This window comes from Grampus griseus, assembly GCF_964374135.1.
Source record: "Grampus griseus genome assembly, chromosome: 13".
Classification (NCBI taxonomy): Eukaryota; Metazoa; Chordata; class Mammalia; order Artiodactyla; family Delphinidae; genus Grampus; species Grampus griseus.
In genome coordinates, this window is record NC_139007.1 from 84728269 (window position 1) to 84748302 (window position 20034).

Below are 20034 nucleotides of genomic sequence, written 5' to 3' on the forward strand. Positions count from 1 at the left end.
AACACAAAACAGTAAAGTAAATCCAAATAACTGACTAAACACAACGAAAAAGGGACTGAGTACTCCAGTTAGGAGATAGAAGTTATGTAATCAAATTTTACAGTTCTAAAATTCTATGCTGTTTGTAAGAGACAGGTCTAAAACATAAGGAAGTAGACAATATTAAAGTAAAAGTATGAAACAGTATGCATTGGTCAAGAACTTTACCTTGTAAAGTTCTAAAGTTAATAGAAATGTTAAGGAATGACATTCAACTCTACAAGAAAGGATAATTATATAATGATATAAATAGTTAATTCACCAGGAAAAACAAAAATTTCTAAGCATGAATTCACTCCTTAACATACCTCAAAATAAATAATGGAGAAATGAATAGGGCTCCAAGGAGAAATTGGTAAGTCCTCCATAACATGAGATAATTTAGCATCTTATTCTAAAATAGATAAGGGTGAAAAGATAAGATTAAGCAATGAACAAGCTTGAACTAAGAACAGCAAGAACAATATTTTTTAAAAGCCACACTGAGAATTTTAGAAAATTAACCATATAAAAATCTATGAGCCAAGTGACAACTGATTTCAAAGGAATAACATACTAAAAATTCAGTCTTCAACCCGAGTGCAATTAAGGTAGATCAAAATCTAAACATCTAACTAGAGAAAGAAACAAACCTCTGGCAACTGATAAACAATTTGTATAACTCATAGATTAAAGATGTACATTAGGTTAAAATAAATATATACACATACATACTTAAGGCTAGAAATTTACCTCAGATTACTGTTTTAGCTGCAGTCATGACTGAAAATTAATCTGCTTAAGAAGTCAGAATGGGAAGTAACCAATGAAATAAATTTTTAAAAATTAAAGGAAGAAAATAATAAGGATAAGAGGAGATTATTAATAAGAGAAAAATAAGTATTGAGTAGAAATGATCAACAAAGTTATAAAGTGGCATTTGAACCAATATGTCTCTAAGATATGAAGGAGAGAGAGAGAGAGAGAAAAAAAAAATAACATTAAGGAATAAAAAGAGGTCAATCCAATAGGTGTTGTAGACATTAAAATGCTAATAAAGCATATCATTCACAGGTTTATATCAATGAATTTGAAAGCTTAGGCGAAAGGAGCAAATTTCTGTAGTAATACAACTTTCCAAAATTATTCAAGAAGATATAGAAAACCAAATAGTCCTATAACCCTAAGCAATTTCAATTAAATAATTTAAATTCTTCTCACAAATGAAACGCCAAACCCATACTGTTTAACAGAATTTACTAAACATTCAAGACAAAGTTGATTCCGATGTATACAAGCCCTTCTAGGGAAAAAAATGAGAAAATAATTTCCAATTTGTGATGTTAGAAAAACTATAATACTAAATCTAGTATGGAGAGAAAGATGTGGGAAATTAAATCATAACCAGAATCATTATAATAAATGCAAAACTCCTAATATAATGTTATATAATCTAATTTAGGAATATATGAAAAAACGTATTATGCTCAAATTAGAAAATTCAGAAATTCAATGTTTGTTTCTAATTAGAAAGTCAATTAATGTAATTCATAAATGAATAGCATTGGATAAAATTCATCATTCACTCGTAATAATTACCTTAGCAAGCTAGAAGTGAATCCATATCCTTTAACATTAAGAAAACTAACTACAAAAATACAAACAGCCTCCAGCAAAGAAGATGCATGGCCATGAAAAGTCTGAAACAATTCCTCTAAGACCAGGGAGAGGATAATAGTATACGCTAGCACCAATTTTATTCAACATTTTACTGAAGTCCTATTTGGCACACAAAAGCAAGAAAAAGAAACAAGAGTTATAGGGACTGTCACATTCCCTGATTTTATAATTTTTACATAGAAAATGAAAAGTATCTACAAACATATCATGGATCTTATCAAGCAGAGTCTGAAATGTACACAGAACAAAAATAGTTCAGAATAGTCAAAAATATTCTCAAGAAGAAAAATGTGAGAGATTTTGCCCTACCAGATATCAAGATTCTATAAAGTTATGAACGTGAAAAATTCACACAGAAATAGAATTACAGATCGGTATGCAAATGTGTCAATTACAATGCTAAGATAATTGTCTATTATACAGTGGGAAAGAGTAAAATGGATTTGTATATAACACCCTACACAAAAGATTAAATGCTTAAAAAAAAACTTTAAAACATTGGAAGGAACTATAGAAGATGTCTTTATAATTTTGGGAATTATTTGTTAAATGTGACACAACAGAGACTGATAAATTCAGCTTCATGAATACTATAAAGTTTTGTATCAAAATACACCATAAGAAAGTGAAAAGATGGCATTCATTTTTGGAGAAGACATTTACAATGCATATAACTGACAAAACACACTGGATTCTACATTGTAAACAGCAGCATAACAGGCCAATAAGAAAAGATAAACAACACAATAAAAACTGGGTAGAAAAGATAAACAGGCAGACCATAGGAAAGGAAACCAACCCAAATATGAAGTAAACCTACAAAAAAATGTCAATATCAAAAGTATTTTTAAATACAATAATTCATTTCTCACAAATTAAAATGTTAAATGTTATCAAGAATGGAAAGCAACATACAACTTTATACAATTACACTGGAAATTAATTGGCAATATTAAGCTGAAGAAACAAATACCGTATAGCTCAGCAAATCTATTCCTTAATCTTAATACTACAGAGAAATACATATTCACAAATGGGCATACACAATCAATGCTCATTGTCTATATTTTTCCCATGGAAATGACAAAAATATCCGCTACCAAAAGAATGAGTACACATTTCATAATATTTTCACAAATGGAATACTACACCACAGTGAAAATATAAGAACGACAGCCTCGTACATCAACGTGGATTTATCTGACCTAATAATATCAATTATGTAATACATAAAATATACGACTATATCTTACAATGTTTAATGATACATGCATTTTTTAAATAAAACTATAAAAGTGTAGGTATGATAAACACCAAATTCAAAGTTATTTTTCTCAGGAACAAGAGATTGGAGAGTATCATTGGAAAGGTATATACTTGGGGAAGGGGATTTTGGTCATACTGATAATATTTAATTTCTGAAGGTAGTATTCTATTATTCTGTGCATTGTTCTGTATATATGTCTTACAATAAAATTTTTAAAATAATGAAAGAAACTTTATCTCAAACCAAACACAGGTCTCTTGACAACTGGTAACATACATGAATGCAAAGCAATCTGTTACAGTAGGCTGCACAGGCTTGGAACATGCATTGCTCCATGGAAGAAAACCAGGTTTCCAGGAGGAAAAAGAAGCATTCGTGGCAAATGGCTTCATTTTCCCTTTTGATGGCGCTCTTACCACATTGTAACTATTGGGTGTTGTTATTTCTAGGAGATCCCACCCATCTTTTCCCAAACGCCTTGTGTTTATGTTAGTGTTCCATTAATGTTCTATTACAGGATGAAAAGAAATACACATTTTTCTTCATTTGGGACAATCTTTTCTATAAGTTCTCTGATACATGGATATATACATAGTCTACATGTACGTTGCAGCCATATAATCTGATAGGTGACATTCCATATACCGAACTCTGTGCTTCCTAACTTTAGAGCCAATGGCAGTGATACATTCACAGAGGTGAAGACTTGGATTTTCAAAGCAGCCACCCTATACCGAACTGCCCATCACGTTCTTCTCGATGGACGGAACATGATAGCCTAGCAAAATGTGCTCAAGGCTTCCTAAGTACACAGGGCATCGCAGGCATTGCTTTTCATCTTTGCACCGACTCTCGAAGACAGGCTTTGCTACTTTTTTTTTTACCAGACAAGGAGAGTGAGGTGCATGTATTAAGCAGCGTCCACAAAACACAGGGCTGCTAAGTGGAGAAGCTGAGCTGGATCTTTATGTCATCTCCATGACCATTGGCTTCTCTCATCGTATATTGTCCTTAATTAAATATCGTTCGGGGGGCTTCCCTGGTGGTGCAGTGGTTAAGAATCCGCCTGCCAAAGCAGGGGACATGGGCTCGAGCCCTGGTCCGGGAAGATCCCACGTGCCGCGGAGCAACTAAGCCCGCGAGCCACAACTACTGAGCCCGCGAGCTACAGCTACTGAAGCCCGCGCGCCTAGAGCCCGTGCTCTGCAACAGGAGAAGCCACCGCAATGAGAAGCCTGCTCACCGCAACGAAGAGCAGCCCCCACTCGCCGCAACCAGAGAAAACCCGTGTGTGCAGCAACGAAGACCCAGCGCAGCCAAAAAAAAATAAATTTATTATATATATATCTATATATCTATATATAGATATAGATATATCTCGTTCGGTTCCGTTCAGTTCAATAAGCACTTGAACAATGTTTCCTATGAACAGGGCATTGCTCTGTCTGATAAAGTTTCAGAGGCTGGTCTCAGAGGGCGTCCGGCCCAAGCGGGACTCATATGACAGGCAGCGCTGCAGGGCAATCACACGCATGGGGTAGGTTGTCTTATTGTTCTCAATCAAGTCTCCTCGTGTTTCGCCATCACTCGCTATATGCCCTCTTCCTCAGTTCTGGGACTGCGGGACACAGGCTTCGGTCAGCGAATGGGACGTGAGTGGACAGGACATGTGCCACATCTGACAGGAGCTTCACGGGCACCAGCAGCCCCGATGTCCAGACTGGTCCCCAGGATGAGGGACCTGGAGCAGCACCGAGAGGGCGTCTGTGTTTGTAGCTGATCCACAGCTGCCACGTGTACCACGTGAGCAGGAGATAAACGCTTGCTATTGTGAGGAAGTGAGACTTGGAGTCCTTGGCAAGTTGCTTAGCCTTTCAGAAACTCACTATCTTCATTGATAAAGTGCGGATGATACCTCCTGGGGAAGAATGATGTACGGATTAAAGTTAGGTCATGGGATGAAGAGTTTACATGACAGGATCTGGTACACAGTGTACGTTCAGTGACCGTTTGTGTTGTGTGTGTGTTTTGAAAAGAAGAGGATTATTCCATGATAGGAAAGTGGGGGACTGAATTTAAAGAAAGTGTTGGAGATAATGAAGGTAAAACTTGCTGTTGGTGGAGGGTGAACGGAAGGGAGGTGGGTTAGAAATAATGAAATCAAGAGCGTGGAAAATGAATTTACACAGTGCATCTCAAAGACCTGCTCAGGATACCCTGAAGAGGTTAATGGCAACAGCTTACCCAACAGCAAACACAGGATTGAAGAAGGAAGACCCTCTCCCAGGGGCCACTGCCACGTAATTTATGGCAAGGAACCGCTTTCTGCCTGAATATCTCTGTAAATAGTCACATGAAATTTTCTGTAAATAGTCATGCCTTACTCTCTTTTTAGTTTTGTCCTGCTTTCTTTTTCCTCGGCTCACCATACCTCAACAGGAAGAAAGATGTTTTTAACAACTTTGTAAAGGTAACAGTAACTACTTTGTTCTCAACAAGGCAAAAGTAACTACTTTGTTCTCTGTAAAGGCAACAGTGTGCTTTCTAAACAGTACATATGGCATTGCTGTTTGAGGAAACCTGGTCCAGGTGTGTGTAGGCTTGTGTGTGCGCGCCTGTGTTTGAACCACAGGCATTGCCCTGTGCAAAGACCTGCTTCTTCACTAAAAGGAAATTACAGCGCACATGCAGATGTATAACTACACGACACCCTCACCCAGAGGGTTAGCTCAGAGCAAAAAGGCACATGGCACCTACATCACCACAAACTCTGCCTCCTTTTACTTGCTGGTAAGTTTCATGAAAAACTCATTTCAATTTAGCATAATTCATTAATGCTGCATCATAATACCAGTAAATACTTCTAAAACGTTTTGACTCAGCTGAAAATTATTCTAACTATGGGGCCTGGAATTAAACACATGTATGCACATCTAGTTCATCACCTCCAATGCTGCAGATTTCTCAGTGATTTATTTTACAACATTGCCTTTTTAAAAAAAAAATATGTGCTCTTTTCAGTATATTTTCTGATGTAAGTACCCCTGGACGCCCAAAAAAAGTGGACGAAAAGAAGAACTGTAATAAACGGTGTACAGAAGGTACAGGGTGATTCTGCAGCACCATCTAGAGTCTCGGGAGAGCATGACAATCTTCCTAATAATCAAAACATTATTTTATGCTTCCGGAAATTTAGAGAGTTTAAGGAAAAAAATAATAAACCTGTCTTTTCCCCCCTCCTTCCACTCATCAGTTTAACGCTGATAATTAAACCCATGGTATGCCAGTAGCCTTCACTTTGATAACATCTTGTCTCTTCTGAGAAACGTCTCTTCTGTGCAATCATGAGACCACGAAGACTTCACTAAAAGGGACTGGCGTATTTCAGGGCTTATTTTTACCATATGAGACTCAGTCCTAGACACCGATTTCTGATTGTATATCCTGGGGAAAGGCATATTAAAACATTACATCAGATAGGGTTTTATTAAGCGTAGGAAAATATTCAGCTGGACATCTAAGCAAATGCATCTTCAACCGAAAATCTATGTTTTGAATGCCAACTAAAACGCATTAGAGAAAAGCAAAGGAAGGGAAGAAGTACAAAGTGCCTATTATTTTTCCGGCGTGCTTCCCCTTTTCCCTTCCAATCCACTTCTTTATCTCAAGCTAGTTGGCAGTCCCTGCGCTGCGTCTGCCTTTAATGAATATCTCCTTTTTGCAGAGGGCTGCCCAAAGCTATCGGTGGTCCCTGCTTTTTCTGAATTAATGTCATTGATAAGCGGTAAAAGGGAGAAATGTTGTCAATATAAGATTATGGATTAAATGATGCAATTTCAGGGTCGGTCTACAGAAAGCACTTATGAAGAATCTGACAAGTGAAGATGAATGGAAACGGAGGAGGGCGTTTACAGCAGCCAAAGCCCAGGGCCAGGCGGACGCCCAGGCTCTGCTGCCACCTGCTGGCGTCGAGGAGACCCGAGCCCGCGCGTCCGCACAGGATCGTTTGGCCGTTTTCTCATTAAGAGAGCAGCTCTCCTTGCAGGTCACAGCTCACCTTCAGCCTCGCAGACGTGTCAACTAGCCCTCTCTCGGTGTTCTGATTCATTTCCGGAAACAGGCATGCCAAAGACCGGCAGAAACGCTGGGGAAGACATTCTGAACCCAACGGGTGTGTGATGTGTTGAATGTCTCCTGGCGCTTCATTTAATAAATTTAAATAATATACACATGAGAGCAAGGTAGAACTAAAAGAGCGAACTGGAGATGAATTTGATGTAATGACTTAAGTTGTTACTTTATGATATTCTCTGCCCCCATGCAGTCAATCAATGAACACTTTGCATTTTGCCAAAATTTGGTTAAAGTCCAAAAAATACATTCAATAACTCTGTGAGCATGCTCACATACCTTCATCCAGCAGTGAAGCGCTACTTCTCTCTCTCCCTTTCCAGTCTCAAAGGTGCTGAAAATAAATTCGATGCAGTATTTCTTTTCTTTTTTTTTTTTTTTTCAAACTGACTCGGTATTTGATTTCTCCCTAGAGTCTGGCTGCTACCTCTAGGTCAGGTCGAGATGAGATTTCTGTCATGCATTAAGCTAATTTGGATTGTGACAAAGTACAAGACCAGGAAGTCGATTCCGAGACCACATATCCTGAGAGGGGAGTGCAGGATAAGCAGGGAGAAATTAATTAGCGCTGCCTTGAGCAATTTCACTGCCTTAGGTGGGATCCCTGGTGGAACGCCCAGGATGCTGAGACCAGGAGCTGGGATCACAGCCCTTTGGGGGCGTGTTGCTTGATCTCACTGCGTGAGAAATGGAAACAAGGCATCTGTAAAGAGCATGGAAAACCTCGGGAAGGTTGGAGCGCAGTAGACTAATTACAATGGGGGGAAGCTGCAATTCCTACCGTTTCCCGAGCTGCATTCACAGCTGTGGTAGGAGGGGGAAAGGATATATTTGAGGTCTTTCAGTGGAGCACATAGATATTTTAATGTTACCACCCAATGGGGAGAGCTGAGAAAACTAACCCTAAAGGGCTCTGGGATACAACACTGCTTTTCTCTGAGTAAAAGAGAAGCTGGCAGTAAGGGCTCCTCTGGGAAATAATGTTTTAAAAGTTTATAAATACCTGGAGGTACATCTTTCTCCTTTCCAGTTATGCACAACTCCAGTAATATATTTAGCAGGCACACTTCTTTATCCTGTTTCTCTGTCTTGGTGTGTAATTCCCTGGATTACTGGCCAATGAATATTTATATTAGAACAGAATAAATGTATTCTTTCCTGTCATCCTGATAAAATGGATTAAATAAAACATAGAAAAATAATTCATTTCTAAAATAAATGTCATAAAAATGTTACATTGGTGATATGTCTTCTGCATAAGAAAAGGGATAAGACCTGATTATTAAACATCCCATGGGGCTGAGTAACAAGACTCATGGAGATGCCTGGTCATTAGCGAGGATGGGAAAACACGGAGGAGATCCAGGTGGCCAGAGCAGCCCACCAAGGCAGTGCTGTGTAGAATGAATTACGGATATGATGGACTCACTGAGCTTCATCCCAGCTGAAGAGTTAAAGAGGAAAATGTGGTTAAAGGGCCAGGACTTAGTCACCATGCTACCCTCTTGTGATAGAACAATGCGGCGACTAACACAGCTGCACATTTGTGGAGTGGACGCTGTGATGAAGGTGGAGGGTCACAGTGCTATGTGGCTTTGATCTGTTTGCAAACAGACGGGGAGAGGCTGGCAATGGCCCTGTTCCCCACCTCTACTCAGATATGGACCATTTTGGCTGCAGAAAAACTCCACCATGCTGTCTCCACATTCTGAAGATAACAGGCTTACTTTTCTTTATGTCCTCAGCGTTGCTGCCTAAAGGGATGAAAGGAATCTCTGGCCCCTCCCTTGTCCTGGGGCTACCTGGTTAAAGGTGGCTTGGGGCAGGCAGGGATGCAAGAGGGCCCCATTCGGGCAAGGTTAGAAGTGCAGGTTCCACCACCAACCATGAGGGAATGGGTGCTGCCCTGCCCTCATTGCCACATGAGCGTGGGTGAGTCCTTTAATCTCTCTGTGCCCCAGTTTCATCATCTTGATGACGATACGCCCTCTCATGGGAAAGTTATAAAGATGAGATGATCTAATACACAGAAAGCACTTAATAGTGCAGCTTATCAACATTGTAGCAGTTCCTTAACTTACATTTGGGAGCACCTGCCACGTGGCAGGTACAAGGCTGTATCACTGTGTTCCTAACACCAATCCAGTGATCTCCCCATTTTGCAGATGAGGAATCAGAGGCTGAGGGCAGTTGAAGGGCTCGGCTTAGGTTCATATGGGATGGGTGACAAGGTCGACAAGCAGACAGAAACCACTGTGCTTTGTCAAGCTGTCCCCATCGCACCCCCATAAAGAAAGAGACTAGCGCAGTCAAAAGCATGTAAATTAGATGTTTTGAGAGCATAAGTAACGGAAAAACTATTTCCCAGCTGGGGAGAAACGACACTGCTGCTATTTCCTGAAAGATGTGCCGTGTATGGGTGAGCGTTCCAGGCAGAACCGGAGCAGGGTCCCTGGAGGTAGGGGCACAAGTGATGTCGGGAAGAGGAGGGTGATGCTGGTGTCCCTGGACTGGTCTCGAGGGTGCTCGCGGGAGAACAGTGAGAAAGAAAGTCAGAAAGGCTGCCTGAGGACAGATGTGGAGAGATGTGAACGCCAGGCTGGGTTAGATTTCAGACTCTCAGCCACTGGTGTTTTTTTGTGCAAGGTAAAAGCAGGCTCAGGGCTGCTTTCTGGCAACAGTGTAGAGACCCCGACTGCAGGGAAAGGAGGGGACCAGCCAGTGGAATATCACAGCTGCAAGAAGCCCATGACTTGTGGTATTGCAGGAAAAGAAGACTGATCCACAGGCCTCCTGAGTTCTCTCCCTCCGAGACCAGCTGACCCCCTGTGAGCTCCCGGCTGCAGCCCACACTCACTCTAATGAGGGTGGGGTGAGTGGAGACAAGATCCCTGTATTATCCCAACAAAGCAGAGCACGCCACCTACTGGTCAGCTTCTCAGAGCCTCCTTTCCTCACTGGCAAAAGAAAAACAGCGATGTGTCTAGATCCAGAGAGAGCAATGCAAATAAAATGCCGGTCTGGGTCCCCTCTGCCCTTTCCCTCTCTTCATGGGCTCCTGGCAGCATCGGGCACACCCCCATCCTGCTCAACGCCAGAGCACCCTGCTCTGCTCCTTCTTGCTTTTCTAGGAAAACTCCAGGAACTGCAGAGGCATGGCGGGAGAACGACAATCTCCATGCACATTCCAAGTGCGGTATAAGAGCCCCAGAGAAGAAGCCTACAAGAAAATTGGGCATAGCCACCCAGGAGCTCAGCCCACACTATCCCCTTTCCCTCTCATTTTTCTCAGACCATTTTTCACTCTTCTCACTAGAAATGAGAGCTATAATTTGTACTATTCTGCCTGAGGTATGGGAGACACTAAATAAGCATTAAAATAATAACCCTAAAAATATACCACAGACAAATCACAAGGTACACTGCTTGAGCCTCCAGCTGTTCACGTCTGAACAAAAGTATCAAGAGAGCAGACAGTCTTTATAAAACAGAGTGGTTCCAAACTATGAGGCTATCCCTTCTTCTATAGTATTCTAAGAATATTTAATTTATCAGAATTATAAAATGTGAAATTAGAGAAACCCATAAAGAAGAAAATCACACTTGACAATATCCTCATTTCAAGCTATAACGTAGTTAACAACTTAAGTCTTTACTTCAGGTTTTTCCTCATGAATGCGTTGACTGTGCATACATACATTTATTTTGAAACATTAATATAGATGGATTATGTTGACTACTTTTCATTTACCATTGTCTAGCTATTTCCTATACTATGAAAATATATATAACCACTACCCAATAATTGGACCTACAGATTCTTCCCAATTTTTCCATTATAAATAGAGGTAAAATAATTAAAATTTAGAGCAATATTTGTCACATTTTAGAGTATTCTTCTAGGCTAGACTCCCAGCAGTAGAAATATTGACATAAAAGTTAAGAATATCTAAATCATCTTGTTACACACAGCTAAAATGTTCTCACAACGGAATTTGAACTCTCATAGCAATATATAGAAGTACTAACTCATTGTTCTTTATCAGCCTTCACTATATTTTAAAACCTTTGCTAATTTAATGTGTCAAGAATGATTTGTAGGGAAAATGAGCTATTGAGTTTGTTTTCTCTAATTTCCTAGATAGAGAAAAACAACAGAAAGTTGGGAATATGGTTCCAGAGCCTGGAAAACAGTTCTGGGCTGGAGATATTCATCTTAGAGTTTTTGGGAAACAGAAGAATGTTGAAACCAGGAGGTTGTGGGATACACACCTAAGTTATGTGCTCAACTGTGTTTTTTAATTCCTTTAAAGTTGAACAAAAAGTGACAAAACTGTCAAGGAGCAGTAAAAACAATACGCATGGTAATGGCTATAATGCCATTGATGACAAAACATCAATAATAAAAACATGTATTTGCAACATATTAGGCTCCAGGTTACCCGTGTGCATTTATTCACAATAATGCATCATATGTGGTAAATGCTATTAATATTACTATTGAATAAATGAGGAACTGAGGCCCAAAGCTCAGTTCACAGGTGTGGTTGTGAAACTTGTTCCCGGTTTGTCTGAATCCAAAGCATGTGCTCTTATCCATCAAGTTAGGCCACTTCTACAAAATGGTCATTGACTAATAAAGATGTTGGATTGAGGGGCTGAAACAGAGCTTCAGACCTGTCTTGTTCAACCCAGTATATTTAATAAGTTTGTTGACTTATAGCTCCTTTAATTCCTTTTTCTCTTACAGAAGGTGGTAAATAGTGTATACATAAATATATATGAAATTAAATATAAATAAATAAAATACATTAAATATATAAATATTAACATATAGGAATATAGCATATGTCTATATTACATATATATAAATACAATCTAATTTCAATTCATGAATTCAGACATGTAACTGAAAATTAAACAGTCATATTTCCAGATCTGTATTTCATAATTTTCAGCACAAGTTAAACATGTCAAAGGAAAACATGAGATATGGCTTCAATCCATACCTAGATATTACTTCTATACTCACCCTGATTCCTTCCATCCATCTACAATAATAAAATGAAATGACAATTATTCCTGGTACTTAACTAATTCTCGTAAAAAATCCTTGCCGAGTGTTTGAGTGGTTTCTGGTCTGACATGTACAGAGCTTGGAAGTCATCATTCCCATCCCCATAACAAGAAAAAAAGCTGAAGAAAATGAAAATTAACAACTTTTTACATATTCATCAGAGAATTGCAGTCATCGCTGCCTTGAAAACTGGAGGGACAGACAGGCAAATACAGAGAATTATGGTTTCCCTGGACAGAAACCCATAGTTGAAGCTGCTTAAACATTTAAAGTAGAAATACTTTAAACTGTAATTGATGAAATGCTGGAGCCTTCGTGTAAAGCAGCCTGACAGTTAAAGACCTCAGACTTGAAGATCCTCACACATTCTTGAGTTTTACCAGGAGCTTCCGATGGTCTCAGAATGAAGATCTGAGGAAAAGTCCCTAGTACTTCCTACAGAGAGTGAGGAAAAGTGACAGCTTTGGAATAAGTTCAGAGCTGTCTCTTTTCCTTCACAAGGTCTGCCCTCAAGGGAGATGATTTTACTAGAACCTAGCTTATTGGGGTTTTTCTGAAAACTATCTGATCTGGGGGAAGGGAAATACCCAACTCAGGCCCACTAAGAGACCGGGACTTAATCTTAGGACCATAGAATTCTTCCTCTGCCAACCTTTTACCTCTGCATCAATAAAGCTTCAACATAGTAACAGGAGATTGCTGCTAAAAGAACTGCAAGCCCCAGATCCTACTTCACAGGTTCTAGGGACACCTAGAGAAAATAGGGGAAACAAAGCAAGGACACTACAGGAAATTTTAACCTCAGAGAGGAACCCACAGCTAATGCAAACATTAAACACAGCCTAACTTCCAACCAGATAAACATAAAACCTCACACCAAAGGACTGTCTTCCTTGGTTCTTTTGCCTAATGTATTTGTCCTCCTTCAACAAAAAAGTCACAAGGCCTGCCAAAAAGGAAAAAGCCAAGTATGAAGAGACAAACCAAGAATTAGAACCATACTCAGATATCACAAAGATTTGGGAATGATCAGACATGGAATTCAAAATAACTATGATTAATATGCTAAGGCTTCTAATGGAAAAGTTAACAACATGAAAGAACATATGGGCAATACAAGCAAGGAGATGGAAACTCTAGAGAGAAACAAAAGGGAATGCTAGAAATGAAAAACAATGTAACAGAAATGAAGATTGCCTTTGATGGCCTTATTAATAGACTGGGCGTGGCCAAAGAATCAGTGACCTTGAAGATGTGTCAGTAGAAACCTCCCAACTGAAATGCAAAGGAAAAAAAGAATGAGAAATATGGAACAGAATATCCAAGAAGTGTGAGCCAATTACAAAAGATGTAAGGCACACATAATAAGAATACCAAAAAAGAAAGCAAGAAAGGAAAAGAAGAAATATTTGAAGTAATAATGGCTAAGGATTTTGGAAAATTAATGACAGACACCAACCCACAGTTCTAGGAAGCTCATAGAACACCTAGCAAGATGAATACCAAAAACCTACACCTAGACATATATTCCAACTGCCAAAAATTAAGACAAGGAGAAAAGTTCTGAAAGAAGGCAGAGGGAAAAAAAAAACCTTATCTGTAGAGGAACAAGGATAAGAATTACATTGGAGTCCTCTTCAGAAACCATGCAAGCAAGAAGGGAGTTGAGTGTAATATTTTAAATGTTGAAAGAAAAAAAACAAAATTTCACTGTATCCAGTGAAATTATAATTTAAAAGTGAAGGAGAAATAAAGACTTTCTCAGGAAAACAAAAATTGAGGGAATATACCTCCAGAAGACCTACCTTGTAAGAAAAGTGAAAAGAAGTTTTTTAGAGAAAAAAAAATTACAGGTTCAAAACTCAGATCTACATTTAAAAAGAAAGAGCATTAGATAAGGAATAAATGAAGATAAAATATTTTATTTCTTATTCTTAATTTATTGAACAGAACAGTTTTTCTAATAATAATAGCAACAATGTATTCAGTGACTGTAGCTTCTGGATAAGTGAAATGAAATATAATATGGGGTGGGAGGGAGGAATTAGGAGAGCTCTGTTATAAGGTACTTGCACTAAACATGAAGCAATATAGTGTTATTTGAAAGTGACTTGGATTAGTTGTAACTGTATATTACAAACACTAAGGTGACCACTAAAAAAGTTAAAAAGGAAGTATAACTGACATGCTAATAGAACAGAGAAAAATAAATCATATAAAATACTCAGTTAAAATCAGAGAAGGCAGAAAAAAAGTGGAAGTCAAAAAAAGAAACAAAGAAATAGTTCCACATAAATATAGTCAACTGCTCTCTGACTAAGGAGCAATAGAAATTCTCTGGAGAAAGGACAGTCTTTCAACAAATAATGTTGAAACAACAGGGCATCCACATGGAAAAAAAATGAATCTAGACCCTGACTTTACACTTTTCACAAAAATTGACTCAGAAAGGATCATAGACTTAAATGTAAAACATAAAAATATAACACTCCTGGAAAATAACATCGAAAAATATTGATGGCTTTGAGTTTGACAATGAGTTTTTATATACAACACCAAAAGCATGATCTACAAAAGAAATATTGATAAGTTGGACTTCATTAAAATTTAAAACTTCTGTCCTGCAAAATATATTGCTAAGAGAATGAAAAGACAAGCCACAGATTAGGAGACAATATTAGCAAAAAACATAGCTAATAAAGGCTGTATAACTATGATTCCAATTATATGACATTCTGGAAAAGTTAAAGCTATGGAGGCGATAAAAATACCACTGGTTGCCAAAAGTTGAGGGAGGGGAGCGAGGGATGGAGAGATGGAGCACAGACTTTTTAAGGCAGTGAAAGTATTCTGTACGATGCTGTAATGGTGCATACATGGCACTGTGCATTTGGAGAAACCCATAGACCTGCACAACACAAAGAGTCAACCCTAATGCCAACTATGGACTTTAGTTAATAATAATGTATCAGTGTTGGTTCATCAATCATAACAGACGTGCAATAGGAACCTGAGGGCAGGGGGAAAGGGAATATATGGGAACGCTATTCTTTCTGTCCAATTTTTCTGTAAACCTAAAGCTACTGTAAAAAAATAAATAAATAAAGTGTATTATTTTTTTAATCCAGGCACATAAGGTAATAGGAACCCAACCACGCCCATCCATCTATCCATCCTTCCGTCCATATATTTGTGGAATACCAGCTATGTGCCTGATCTCATCTAGACCCTGTGCACATCTCAGTGAATAAGGGAGAAGAGAACCCTATTCTTATGGAGTTTGCATTCAAATGGGGCTATACAGACAATAAACAAGAAAACAAAAATAACATAAATTCAGATAGGATTATATTGTTATGAATAAATGAAAACAAAAAATATGGTGAAAAGTGCCTATATTAGGGAGAGAATGGTATTTTTAGCTAAGACCAGAAGGACAGAAGAGAATCCTGTCAGACAAGAAGGAGGGAGTGTGTTTTAAGAGGAGGAATCACAGATGCAATGGGCCAATTATTGTTTCAAACTAAAAACGACCAAAGAGCTTTTGAAGTCATTTGATGACACAGGGAAACAGGTAAGGTAAAGATATACACCTTTCTCTATGCCTCCAATAATATAATATTTCATATCTATCACATCACAAGGGAACCAAGTTTCCTATTTGGGGGCTGTCTTCCCAATCACATGATTTAAGTCTGAGGCTTGTTAAATGAATACTGGTAGGTTGGTATCAATCATTAAATTAGCAATATGGAAAAACCTAAAACAAGGATACCAAGAACCAAACACTTGTGTTTTGATTTGAGATCATTATTCAATATGATTTTTTGTTACTGACTGAGTGACCAAAATTAATGACCCATACCTGGAACTATCATTCCTATTCATAAATCAATAGAGAATGATCTGTATTTTCCTAGAGTTAAACCAAGGTTACAGGGAAATAGAAAATCCATCGCAAAAGTCAAAAACATTGGTAAAGTTTATCTTGCATAGACCGATACCAGAATGAGTGTATGTTATTGGGAGTGGGCTTATTTACTAAATTGTGTCCTTGGCAGAACAGGCTTTTCCTAAAGTTCTTCAGGAAATATTTATTTTTAGATTAAAGTTATTTTACCTACCAAAAGGAAAACAGTTTTGGGAAGTGTAATATAATTTTCAGTCATTCGCACCTCTCAATTAATCTACAACTCTTTCTTGAGACAAAGTTTTGATATAGAGTGAAGAAAGGGGGTAATCCATCTCCTCATTTCCTGAAAGGTCACTGGCACTCAGAAGAGACAGAGAGTGGAGAGTTTATAGACTCTTCCCTGTTCAAATGCCCAAGTTTTAGCTTTCCTATGGGAATAAATGAAAGATAAAGTTGTCAAAGTCTGTATCATGCATTCAAGCCCAGTGAAACTGTTTTGTACTGCTGTACTGTCTGCTAAACCTATGATAATCCAACTACAAATTGCCTAGATTATCTGGTACCATCTCTTACTTTGAACATACTCTGCAAGGATATGCAATGATGACAGAGATTATCTTTAAAGGATGAAAACAAGAAAATCATTTGGATCTCAGAGATAATGTTCCATCAGTTTCATTTCCTCGTGGATGAACTGATTTTCAGTTACCGAATTACAACAGACCAGAAGGAGTGAGCGAGGTATTAGCTCTCTGTCCCTGGAGAGTGAGACACAGCAGCAGCTGTTCTCTTAGGAAGTAGCCAGACGCCTGAGCTACATTTAGGCTGGTGTGTGTTCTGGAGAAGTTTTCTTCAACTGTTAAAACTGAGAAGAGAAGCTCTCTTTCTGTCACGTGCTTCAAAGGACTTCTCTGTTACATTCTGATTTTTGGTAGACAAGAACCCATGAATTAACCTCATGGAACAGACACTCAGTTCAAAATTTTGTTTCTGACCAATTTCTTAGCCTTAATTATTAAAAACTACATTTTATTGGTTAACAATAAAATTATCAATAGATGATAAAATCCTCAACCTAACAGTGCTTTACTAATATGAAAAGCAGTCCTGGCAAAATCACTGTGGGATGCAAACTACACGCATGAACTGATGCCACAAAGAATGTAGAATTACAGTCACCTTGGCATACATAATATGCTTGTCTTCTGACAGTTATCTCAACCACCAGTGTATATCCTCCATTGATAATTTTACTATTATCTGATAGAGCTGCCTCTGGATGGGGGTAAGAGCTGGTCCCACAACAAAAATAGAGAGTAATTGTTATTCACTTCCCTATATATCCTCAGTGAAACTCCCGGGGTGTAGTCAAAATTCAAAGCCAGATTACGCATGAGAAAATGTTTCCAATGATTCTTTTGCCAAGTAACCCCAGGAGAAACAGCCTTCCCGCAGACCAATTGTCCATGCCACATGGGAACATCCTCCTGGACCTTTCTTGGCATTGGTTCTGTGACTTCACTTTTAATGGGATGAGCCTCACAGCCCTTTGTGATGATTACCCTGTAGGCAGAGTAAGTGTAGACTAAGCATTGTACAGGGTACCTCTGTGTCTCTCCTACGTCTTCAGGACTCTGTGTAGATACAGGCAAGCACTGATTCCTTGGGATAGGGTATTGTAAATTTAGTACCATAATTAATACCAATAAAGTAAATTTACCATCATAACTTTAATAGAATTGACTCTTGTGGACACATTGATTTTTACCAATGAGATATACCAGAACACTTTGGAGCAAGTTTCCAGTCCACTTTAAAAGGTTATTACTACAGTGTCTCCCCTTGCAGCCTGAGATTGAAGAGGAAAAAGTGTGTTATAGAAGAAAGGATTTTAGTTCTAGGATCAACCACTTGCCAATTGTGTGCTCTTGAATGAGTCACTTTACTTTTTTTTTTTAATGTATTTATTTTTATTTATTTTTGGCTGTGTTTTGTTGTTGTTGTTGTTGTTGTCTTTCTGCTCGCGGGCTTTCTCTAGTTGTGGCGAGCGGAGGCTACTCTTCATTGCGGTGCGTGGGCTTCTCATCGCGGTGGCTTCTCTTGTTGCCAAGCACGGGCTCTAAGCCTGCAGGCTTCAGTAGCTGTGGCTCGCAGGCTCAGTAGTTGTGGCTCACTGGCTCTAGAGCGCAGGCTCAGTAGTTGTGGCGCATGGGCTTAGTTGCTCCACGGCATGTGGGATCTTCCCAGATCAGGGATTGAACCCATGTCCCCCGCATTGGCAGGAGGACTCCTAACCACTGCGCCACCAGGGAAGTCCCACTTTACTTTTTTCAAAGCCTCCGTTTTTTTATTTATAAAATGGAGACTATTACTTCCCTAGGGGCTTCTGGTAAAGATTAGTTGTGATACTTATAGAAAGTACCAAAGGCAGTACCTGACACATGATAGTATTTAATAAATATTGATTTCCCACTTTTTACCTCAACTTACACTCCTGTTTGAAAATTCCTTAGCTGATCAGGTAAATGAAGATTCATTCCCTGAAATACATAACTGGAAAATCATGTGCAGATTAGAATACGGAGATATGACCCATATATAAGAAGAGAAATTTTGTCAAGAATAGATTATGTAAGGGGGGGCTCTTCTAATAAAAATAAGTTGTGAAAGAACTTCTTCCATAAAAATTGCTCATCATCTGCAAATATTAATTGTCTCAGGTCCCGGAATTCTTTTAAGAATCTGTCAACACATTCCAGTACCAGATTGTTCTGATGGAAGGAAGACCCTGGACTCCCAATTCTACCAAGCAGAGTTAACCAGTTTGTTCTCAAGAGATTTTTTGCATATTCCCCCTTTGTGATGAATGGAAACGTTTTGTAAAATCAGCAGAAATAATATCTCCAGCCACCCTCCCCACTTAATTTCTGGTAACCATCTAGTCCCTGATCTGGGTGTTCTAAATTTGTGAAAATTCAGTGAGCTATACACTGAATGATAGATGAATTTTATATTTCCATAAAATAAAATTTTATAAAAGGACCCAGTAGCCAAATTGAAGAGGCTCTTACTGGCCAAAAAAATGATCAAAATCTGAATATCAATAAGTATAATAAACCACAGTGGATTTAATACAACAATGTTTAAATCTCTTCATTCTTAAAAATACTAAAATAAATGAACAAATAAGCTTTTTGGTTACCTTTAAGGATGCTAGAGAACATACTCATTATTTTGAAAACTAAACTTTTAAAAAGCTGAAAAAAGTCAAACCCTTAGATAAACAACAAGGTCTTGATGTATAGCACAGAGAACTATACTCCATATCCTGTGATAAACCATAATGGAAAAGAATAAAAAGAGAATATATATATATATATATTTATAGCTGAGTAACTCTGCTCTACAGCAGAGATTGACACAGCATTGTAAGTCAACTAGACTTCAATTAAAAAAAAAAAAGTCAAGCCTTTACCTTGTCTTTCTTTTGTGGGCTTTATCTCAGCATAACCAAATATGATGAGAATGTTTTCCTGATACTGTCCCAGCTAATTAATGAAGAATGAATAAATAAATAATGATTGGATTAACAGAATTTTAAGGTGTACATGTAGATTAAAAGAGGCTTAAGAATCACATCCAGGGCTTCCCTGGTGGCGCAGTCGTTGAGATTCCGCCTGCCGATGCAGGGGACACGGGTTCGTGCCCCAGTCTGGGAAGATCCCACATGCCGCGGAGCGGCTGGGCCCGTGAGCCATGGCCGCTGAGCCTGTGCGTCCGGAGCCTGTGCTCCGCAATGGGAGAGGCCACAACAGTGAGAGGCCTGCGTACTGAAAAAAAAAAAAAAAACCACAAAGAATCACATCCACTAATGTCAATGTGTGAATGTTATTTTGATGCCAATTCCAAAAATAAATTTTAAAATTATGAGACAAGTGAACGCAGGCT